This window comes from Zea mays, chromosome 1, assembly GCF_902167145.1.
Source record: "Zea mays cultivar B73 chromosome 1, Zm-B73-REFERENCE-NAM-5.0, whole genome shotgun sequence".
Taxonomy (NCBI): Eukaryota; Viridiplantae; Streptophyta; class Magnoliopsida; order Poales; family Poaceae; genus Zea; species Zea mays.
Window position 1 is genome coordinate 56,761,354 of NC_050096.1, and position 10,860 is coordinate 56,772,213.

The window sequence follows — 10,860 nt, forward strand, 5'->3', positions numbered from 1 at the left end:
TACCTTCAGTTCCTGTGGTTTCTATACTACACCGTCACCGTGTATATATATTATTACTCCCTATATTATACTCCATCCGTCCTAAAATAGTACTCTCTTCTGTCGAAAACTAAAATTTGTTTTACCTTTTTAGTTCATTCATACAATAATTAGTGTATTTATTATATATATATATGTCTACATTCATTATTATTTATTTGAATATAGACATAAAAAATTAAGATCTAAAAGTACTAATATTTTAATTTTTATCGGAGGGAGTATTCGTTTTAGAGTTTTAATGGAATCATACAATATTTGATATATGTGTTTTATATATGTGCATAGATTCATTGTCATTTATTTGCCAAATATGGACACAAAAACAAAAGTGCTAAAATTAAACCAATACTATTGTGGAATGGAGGCAGCATAAGTTGGTTTAGCTTTTCTATATAAATGGTTTTAAATTTTTATTTGAACACGCATAATATATATCTAGATATAAAACTATAAATATTTGTTTACAAAAGGATAAAATAATTTATAATTCAAAACGAAAAATATAATGTATCTCATTCGTAGCCTACACCCACGACCCACCAATGCATGAACATATCCAAGGATATTTCTAGGTATTCCTAAGATACATAACCTCTTTATGCATCTTAAGTATATATACTGTATGTTAAAATATTTTTTTGATATTTTTGCTGATTCTAGAAAACAACGATAAAAAAGTTGGTGCAGCGGCCTTTTAGCAACCTTCCGGCCTCACATGCTGGCCCATTAGGCCCATAAGTCAACGAGTCAACGAGCATAATCATAAATCACTCTCTAAAATAATATAAAATCTCAAAAATAATTTAAGTAACATATTAAGATTAGTAAAATAAATATATTACTAATATAATATAGAAAATATATTAGTTTTGTACAGTAATCTCAAAAAAATATAAAGTAATGGCCTATTTAGTACATGTAATAAATGCTAATTAGAATTTTATATAACAATTATTGTTGGGTCGAGCCATAAGCTAGCTGAAAGGGAAATAGGCTTACACCTTTTTCCTAAATTGATTTTGGTGGTTGAATTGCCCAACACAAATAATTGGACTAACTAGTTTACTCTAGTCTATAAGTTTTACAGGTGCCAAAGGTTCACAACAAGCCAATAAAAAGACCAAAGATGGGTTCAAATAAAGAGAGCTAAAGACATCCCAAAGGTACCCTGGTCTGGTGCACCAGGGAACTCGACACTGAACTCCTCACCTTCGGGAAAATTGGAGACCGCTCCGCTATAATTCACCGGACTGTCCGGTGTGCCAGCGGAGCAACGACTACTTCACATTCAACGGTCGACTGCAACACATTTAATGCGCGCCTGCGCGCGCAGAGGACAGAGCACGCGCAGAAGGCGCACCGGACAGTCTACAGGACCTGTCCAGTGCACCACCGGACAGCCCAGAGGCCCCACCAGTCAGAGCTCCAACGGTCAGAACCCAACGGCCAGCTGACGTGGCTGGCGCACCCGACAGTGTCCGGTGGTGCACCGGACTGTCCGGTGCGCCATGCGACAGACAGCCTTCAAACGGCCACTTTTGGTGGTTGGGGCTATAAATACCCCAACCACCCCACATCCAATTGCATCCAAGTTTTCCACCTTCAACACATTACAAGAGCTATAGCATTCAATTCTAGACACAACCAAAGAGATCAAATCCTCTCCCAAGTTCAGAATTACTCCAAATCAAATAGTGACTAGAGAGAGCGACATTTGTGTTCATTTGAGCTCTTGCACTTCGATTGCTTCTTTTTCTCATTCTTTCTTGTGATCAAACTCAATTGTAACCAAGGCAAGAGACACCAATTGTGTGGTGGTCCTTGCGGGAACTTTGTGTTCCGTTTGATTGAGAAGAGAAGCTCACTCGGTCTAAGTGACCGTTTGAGAGAGGGAAAAGGTTGAAAGAGACCCGGTCTTTGTGACCACCTCAACGGGGAGTAGGTTTGCAAGAACCGAACCTCGGTAAAACAAATCATCGTGTCTCACTCTTTATTTGCCCGCGATTTTTTTTTCACCCTCTCTCTCGGACTCGTTCATATTTCTAACGCTAACCCGGCTTGTAGTTGTGCTTAAGTTTATAAATTTCAGATTCGCCCTATTCACCCCCCTCTAGGCGACTTTCAATTGGTATCAGAGCCGGTGCTTCATTAGAGCTTAACCGCTCAAAGTGATGTCGGGAGATCACGGCAATAAGATGGTGATAGGCGATGAGAAGTCCGCTACAAGCCACGGGAAGGCTCCATCCGAGGAGTCCGCCAACAAGGTGAAGGGATCCCCTTCACACGACAAGTCGCGTTGGAGCGGTGACAAGAAGAAGAAGATGAAGAAGGTGGTCTACTACGAGACCGACTCTTTATCGCCATCCACCTCCGGCTCCGACACGCCGTCCATAACTTCTAAGCGTCATGAGCGCAAGAAGTTTAGTAAGATCCCCCTACACTACCCTAGCATTTCCAAACGTACTCCATTACTTTCCGTCCCATTAGGCAAACCACCTATGTTTGATGGTGAAGATTATAATATGTGGAGTGATAAAATGAGGCATCATCTAACCTCACTCCACACTAGCATTTGGGATGTTGTTGAGATTGGAGTACAGGTACCATCACCGGGGGATGAAGACTATGATTCGGACGAGGTCGCCCAAATCCGACACTTCAACTCCCAAGCCACCACTATACTCCTCGCCTCTCTAAGTCGATAGGAGTATAACAAGGTGCAAGGGTTAAAGAGCGCCAAGGAGATTTGGGACGTACTCAAGACCGCGCACGAAGGAGATGAGGTGACCAAAATCACCAAGCGGGAGACGATCGAGGGGGAGCTCGGTCGCTTCCGGCTTCGCGAAGGGGAGGAGCCACAAGACATGTACAACCGCTTGAAGACCTTGGTGAACCAAGTGTGCAACCTCGGGAGCACCAAATGGGATGACCATGAGATGGTCAAGGTTATTCTAAGATCCCTCGTTTTCCTTAACCCTACGCAAGTTCAATTAATTCGAGGTGATCCTAGATACACGCTAATGTCTCCCGAAGAAGTAATAGGCAAATTTGTGAGCTTTGAGTTGATGATCAAAGGCTCAAAGAAAATCATCGAGCAAGACGGCCCCTCCACGCCCGAAGCACAACCGGTCGCATTCAAGGCAACAGAGGAGAAGAAGGAGGAGTCTACCTCAAGTAGACTACCCATCGACGCCTCCAAGCTCGACAACGAGGAAATGACGCTCATCATCAAGAGCTTCTGCCAAATCCTCAAGCAAAGGAGGGGGAAGGATTACAAGCCCCGCTCCAAGAAAGTTTGCTACAAGTGTGGTAAGCCCGGTCATTTTATTGCAAAATGTCCACTATCTAGTGACAGTGACAGGGGCGACGACAAGAAAGGCAAGAGGAGAGAAAAGAAGAGGTACTACAAGAAGAAGGGCGGTGATGCCCATGTGTGCCGCGAGTGGGACTCCGAAGAGAGCTCCTTCGACTCCTCCTCCGACGAGGACGCCGCCCACATCGCTGTCACCAAGGGACTCCTCTTCCCCAACGTCGACCACAAGTGCCTCATGGCAAAGGACGGCAAAAGAAAGAAGGTAAAATCAAGATCCTCCACTAAATATGCATCCTCTAGTGATGAATATCATTTTAGTGATGAGGAAGATAATTTGTGTATTCTTTTTGCCAACCTTAACATGCAACAAAAAGAAAAATTAAATGAATTAATTAGTGCTATTCATGAGAAGGATGAACTCTTGGACTCCCAAGAGGACTTCCTAATTAAGGAAAATAAGAAGCATGTTAAGGTTAAGGATGCTTATGCTCTAGAAGTACAAAAATGTGAAAAAATATCTAGTGAGCTAAGCAAGTGCCATGATATTATTACCAACCTTAGAAATGAGAATGCTAGTTTAATAGCTAAGGTTGATTCAAATGTATGTGATGATTCAATTTCCAATTTTAGAGATGATAATGCTAATTTGCTTGCTAGGATTGAAAAATTGAATGATTCTCTTATTAGGCTTAGAAATGAAAATGAAAATTTGATTGCTAAGGCTAAAGACCTAGATGTTTGCAATGTTACAATTTCCAATCTTAGAAGTGAAAATGACATTTTACATGTTAAGATTGTTGAACTAAAATCTTGCAAACCCTCTACATCTACCGTTGAGCATGTTTCTATTTGCACTAGATGTAGAGACATTAATGTTGATGCTATCCATGATCACCTAGATTTAATTAAGAAACAAAATGATCACATAGCTCAATTTAATGCCAAAATAAATGAGCATGACTTAGAAAATGAAAAATTCAAATTTGCTAGAAGCATGCTCTATAGTGGGAGATGCCCTGGCATCAACGATGACATTGGCTTCCAAAAAGGAGACAATGTCAAACTTAATGTCCCTCCTAAAAGATTATCTAACTTTGTTAAGGGCAAGGCTCCCATGCCTCAGGATAACGAGGGTTACATTTTGTACCCTGTCGGTTATCCCGAGCACAACATTAGGAGAATTCATTCTAGAAAGTCTCACTCTGGCCCTAGTCATGCTTTTATGTATAAGGGTGAGACATCTAGCTCTAGGCAATCAACCCGTGCAAAATTGCCTAAGAAGAAAACTCCTATTGCATCAAATGATTCTAACATTTCATTTAAAACTTTTGATGCATCCTATGTTTTGACTAACAAATCCGCCAAGGTAGTTGCCAAGTATGTTGGGGGCAAGCACAAGGGGTCAAAGACTTGTGTTTAGTTACTCAAAGTTCTTGTATCTAATGTCAAAGGACCCAAAACCGTTTGGGTACCTAAAATCAAGAACTAAATTTGTTTTGTAGGTTTATGCATCCGGGGGCTCAAGTTGGATCATCGATAGCGGGTGCACAAACCACATGACAGGGGAGAAGAAGATGTTCTCCTCCTACGAGAAAAATCAAGATCCCCAACGAGCTATCACATTCGGGGATTGAAATCAAGGTTTGGTCAAAGGATTGGGTAAAATTGCTATATCTTCTGACCATTCCATTTCCAATGTTTTTCTTGTAGATTCTTTAGATTACAACTTGCTTTCAGTTTCGCAATTATGTAAAATGGGTTACAACTGTCTTTTTACGAATACAGGTGTTACTGTCTTTAGAAGAAGTGATGATTCAATAGCATTTAAGGGAGTGTTAGAGGGTCAGCTATACTTAGTAGATTTTGATAGAGCTGAACTCGACACTTGCTTAATTGCTAAGACTAACATGGGCTGGCTCTGGCATCGCCGACTAGCACATGTTGGAATGAAGAATCTTCACAAGCTTCTAAAGGGAGAACACATTTTGGGACTAACAAATGTTCATTTTGAGAAAGACAGGATTTGTAGCGCATGTCAGGCAGGGAAGCAAGTTGGTGTTCACCATCCACACAAGAACATTATGACGACTGACAGGCCACTCGAGCTCCTACACATGGACCTATTTGGCCCGATAGCTTATATAAGCATCGGCGGGAGTAAGTACTGTCTAGTTATTGTGGATGATTATTCTCGCTTCACTTGGGTGTTCTTTTTGCAGGAAAAATCTCATACCCAAGAGACCTTAAAGGGATTCTTGAGACGAGCTCAAAATGAGTTCGGCTTAAGGATCAAGAAAATTAGAAGCGACAACGGGACGGAGTTCAAGAACTCTCAAATCGAAGGCTTTCTTGAGGAGGAGGGCATCAAGCATGAGTTCTCTTCTCCCTACACGCCACAACAAAATGGTGTAGTGGAGAGGAAGAATAGAACTCTATTGGACATGGCAAGGACCATGCTTGATGAGTACAAGACTTCAGATCGGTTTTGGGCAGAGGCGGTCAACACCGCTTGCTACGCCATCAACCGGTTGTATCTACACCGAATCCTCAAGAAGACATCATATGAACTCCTAACCGGTAAAAAGCCCAATGTCTCATATTTTAGAGTCTTTGGTAGCAAATGCTTTATTCTTGTTAAAAGAGGTAGAAAATCCAAATTTGCTCCTAAGGCTGTAGAAGACTTTTTACTAGGATATGATTCAAACACAAGGGCATATAGAGTCTTTAACAAGTCCTCTAGACTAGTTGAAGTTTCTTGTGACATTGTGTTTGATGAGACTAACGGCTCTCAAGTAGAGCAAGTTGATGTTGATGAGATAGGTGATGAAGAGGCTTTGTGCGTCGCGCTAAGGAACATGTCCATTGGGGATGTATGTCCTAAGGAATCCGAAGAACCTCCAAATGCACAAGATCAACCATCTTCCTCCATGCAAGAATCTCCACCAACTTAAGATGAGGATAAGACTCAAAATGATGAAGGAATGAATCAAGAGGTTGAGCCACCTCAAGAGGAAAGCAATGATTGAAAGGGAATTAGGCTTACACCTAGTCCCTAATTAATTTTGGTGGTTGAATTGCACAACACAAACATTTGGACTAACTAAGTTTGCCCGAGTGTATAGATTACACAGGTGTAAAAGGTTCACACTCAGCCAATAAAAAGACCAAGTTTTGGATTCAACAAAGGAGCAAAGTGGGAACCGAAGGCCCTCTGGTCTGGGAGCACCGGACTGTCCGGTGTACACCGGACAGTGTCCGGTGCACCACCGGACAGTGTCCGGTGCACCAGAGGACTCCAGCACAAACTCGCTACCTTCGGGAATTTCCAGAGGCGACTCCGCTATAATTCACCGGACTGTCCGGTGTACACCAGACAGTGTCCGGTGCGCCAAGGAAGGTCCGCCTCAGGAACTCGCCAGCTTCGGGAAACGCCAACGGCTAGTCCGCTAAAATTCACCGGACTGTCCGGTGCGACTCCGAAGCAACGGCTATCTCCGCGCCAACAGCTCTCTGCCGCGCATTTAATGCGCGCTCTACGCGCGCAGATGTCAGGCGCGCCCACTCCGGCACACCGGACAAGGAACAGTGCATGTCCGGTGTGCACCGGACACCCAGGCGGGCCCACAAGACAGAAGCTCCAACGGCTAGAATCCAACGGCAGTGATGACGTGGCAGGGGGCACCGGACTGTCCGGTGTGCACCGGACTGTCCGGTGCGCCATCAAGCAGACAGACTCCCAACGGCCACTTTTGGTGGTTGGGGCTATAAATACCCCAACCACCCCACCATTCATTGCATCCAAGTTTTCCACTTCCCAACTACTACAAGAGCTCTAGCATTCAATTCTAGACACACAAAAGAGATCAAATCCTCTCCAATTCCACTCAAGCCTTTAGTGACTAGCGAGAGAGATTTGCTGTGTTCTTTTAAGCTCTTGCGCTTGGATCGCTTTCTTTCTTTCTCACTTGTTCTTGTGATCAACACTCAATTGTAACCAAGGCAAGAGGCACCAATTGTGTGGTGGCCCTTGCGGGGAAGTTTTGTTCCCGTGTGATTGAGAAGAGAAAGCTCACTCGATCCGTGGATCGTTTGAGAGAGGGAAGGGTTGAAAGAGACCCGGCCTTTGTGGCCTCCTCAACGGGGAGTAGGTTTGCAAGAACCGAACCTCGGTAAAACAAATCTCCGTGTCTCACTTGCTTATTCGCTTGGGATTTGTTTTGCGCCCTCTCTCGCGGACTCGTTTCTTTATTACTAACGCTAACCCGGCTTGTAGTTGTGTTTATATTTGTAAATTTCAGTTTCGCCCTATTCACCCCCCCTCTAGGCGACTATCAATTGGTATCAGAGCCCGGTGCTTCATTAGAGCCTAACCGCTCGAAGTGATGTCGGGAGATCACGCCAAGAAAGAGATGGAGACCGGCGAAAAGCCCACTACAAGCAACGGGAGCACTTCATCGGAAGAGTCCCGCACCAAACGGAGGGAGAAGAAGAAGATCTCCTCCAACAAAGGGAAGGAGAAGAAATCTTCTTCTCACCACAAAGAGAAGAAGGAAAAATCTTCTTCCCACAAGCCGCATCGGAGTAGGGACAAACAAAAGAGGATGAGGAAAGTGGTCTACTACGAGACCGACACTTCATCAACATCAACCTCCGGCTCCGATGCGCCCTCCGTAACTTCTAAACGCCAAGAGCGTAAGAAGTTTAGTAAGATCCCCCTACACTATCCTCGCATTTCTAAGCATGCACCTCTACTTTCCGTCCCATTAGGCAAACCACCAACTTTTGATGGTGAAGATTATGCTAGGTGGAGTGATTTAATGCGTTTTCATCTAACCTCACTCCACAAAAGTATATGGGATGTTGTTGAGTTTGGTGCACAGGTACCATCAGTAGGGGATAAGGATTATGATGAGGATGAGATGGCCCAAATCGAGCACTTCAACTCTCAAGCGACAACGATACTCCTCGCCTCTTTAAGTAGAGAGGAGTATAATAAAGTGCAAGGGTTGAAGAGCGCCAAGGAGGTTTGGGATGTACTCAAAACCGCGCACGAGGGAGATGAGCTCACCAAGATCACCAAGCGGGAAACAATCGAGGGGGAGCTCGGTCGGTTCCGGCTTCGCAAAGGGGAGGAGCCACAACACATGTACAACCGGCTCAAGACCTTGGTGAACCAAGTGCGCAACCTCGGGAGCATAAAGTGGGACGACCACGAAGTGGTTAAGGTTATTCTAAGATCACTCATTTTCCTTAACCCTACTCAAGTTCAATTAATTCGTGGTAATCCTAGATATACTAAAATGACCCCCGAGGAAGTAATCGGGCATTTTGTAAGTTTTGAGTGCATGATCGAAGGCTCAAGGAAAATCAACGAGCTTGACGAACCCACCACATCCGAAGCTCAACCTGTCGCATTCAAGGCGACGGAAGAAAAGAAGGAGGAGGCTACACCAAGTCGACAACCAATAGACGCCTCCAAGCTCGACAATGAGGAAATGGCGCTCGTCATCAAGAGCTTCCGCCAAATCCTCAAGCAAAGGAGGGGGAAAGACTACAAGTCCCGCTCCAAGAAGGTTTGCTACAAATGTGGTAAGCCCGGTCATTTTATTGCTAAGTGTCCTATATCAAGTGACAGTGACCGAGGCGACGACAAGAAGGGGAGAAGAAAGGAGAAGAAGAGGTACTACAAGAAGAAGGGCGGCGATGCCCATGTTTGTCGGGAATGGGATTCCGACGAAAGCTCAAGCGACTCCTCCGACGACGAGGACGCCGCCAACATCGCCGTCACCAAGGGACTTCTCTTCCCCAACGTCGGCCACAAGTGCCTCATGGCAAAGGACGGCAAAAGGAAGAAGGTAAAATCAAGATCCTCCACTAAATATGAAACCTCTAGTGATGAAAATGCTAGTGATGAGGAGGATAACTTGTGTACCCTTTTTGCAAATCTTAACATGGAACAAAAAGAAAAGTTAAATGAATTAATTAGTGCTATTCATGAAAAGGATGACCTTTTGGATTCCCAAGAGGATTGTCTAATTAAAGAAAACAAGAAACATGTTAAGGTTAAAAATGCTTATGCTCTAGAAATTGAGAAATGTGAAAAATTGTCTAGTGAGCTAAGCGCTTGCCGTGAGATGATTGACAACCTTAGGAATGAAAATGCTAGTTTAAATGCTAAGGTTGATTCACATGTTTGTAGTGTTTCAATTCCCAATTCTAGAGATAATAATGATGATTTGCTTGCTAGGATTGAAGAATTAAACATTTCTCTTGCTAGCCTTAGAATAGAAAATGAAAGTTTAATTGCTAAGGCTAAAGATTTTGATGTTTACAAAATTACAATTTCCGATCTTAGAGATAAAAATGATATTCTTCATGCTAAGATTGTTGAACTTAATTCTTGCAAACCCTCTACATCTACTGTTGAGCATGTATCTATTTGTACTAGATGTAGAGATGTTGATATTAATGCTATTCATGATCATATGGCTTTAATTAAACAACAAAATGATCATATAGCAAAACTAGATGCTAAAATTGCCGAGCACAACCTAGAAAATGAGAAATTTAAATTTGCTCGTAGCATGCTTTATAATGGGAGACGCCCGGGCATTAAGGATGGCATCGGCTTCCAAAGGGGAGACAATGTCAAAATTAGTGCCCCTCCTAAGAGATTGTCCAACTTTGTTAAGGGCAAGGCTCCCATGCCTCAGGATAACGAGGGTTACATTTTATACCCTGCCGGTTATCCCGAGAGCAAAATTAGGAGAATTCACTCTAGGAAGTCTCACTCTGGCCCTAATCATGCTTTTATGTATAAGGGTGAGACATCTAGTTCTAGGCAACCAACCCGTGCTAAGTTGCCTAAGAAAACTCCTACTGCATCAAATGAACATAATCTTTCATTTAAAACTTTTGATGCATCTTATGTATTAACTAACAAATCCGGCAAGGTAGTTGCCAAATATGTTGGGGGCAAGCACAAGGGCTCCAAGACTTGTGTTTGGGTACCCAAAGTTCTTGTGTCTAATGCCAAAGGACCCAAAACCATTTGGGTACCTAAAGTCAAGAACTAAACTTGTTTTGTAGGTTTATGCATCCGGGGGCTCAAGTTGGATACTCGACAGCGGGTGCACAAACCACATGACAGGGGAGAAAAAGATGTTCTCCTCATATGAGAAAAACCAAGATCCCCAAAGAGCTATCACATTCGGGGATGGAAATCAAGGTTTGGTCAAAGGTTTGGGTAAAATTGCTATATCTCCTGACCATTCCATTTCCAATGTTTTTCTCGTTGATTCCTTAGATTACAATTTGCTTTCCGTATCTCAATTATGTCAAATGGGCTACAACTGTCTATTCACTGATGTAGGTGTCACTGTCTTTAGAAGAAGTGATGATTCAATAGCATTTAAGGGAGTGTTAGAGGGTCAGCTATACTTGGTAGATTTTGATAGAGCTGAACTCGACACTTGCTTAATCGCTAAGACTAACATGGGTTGGCT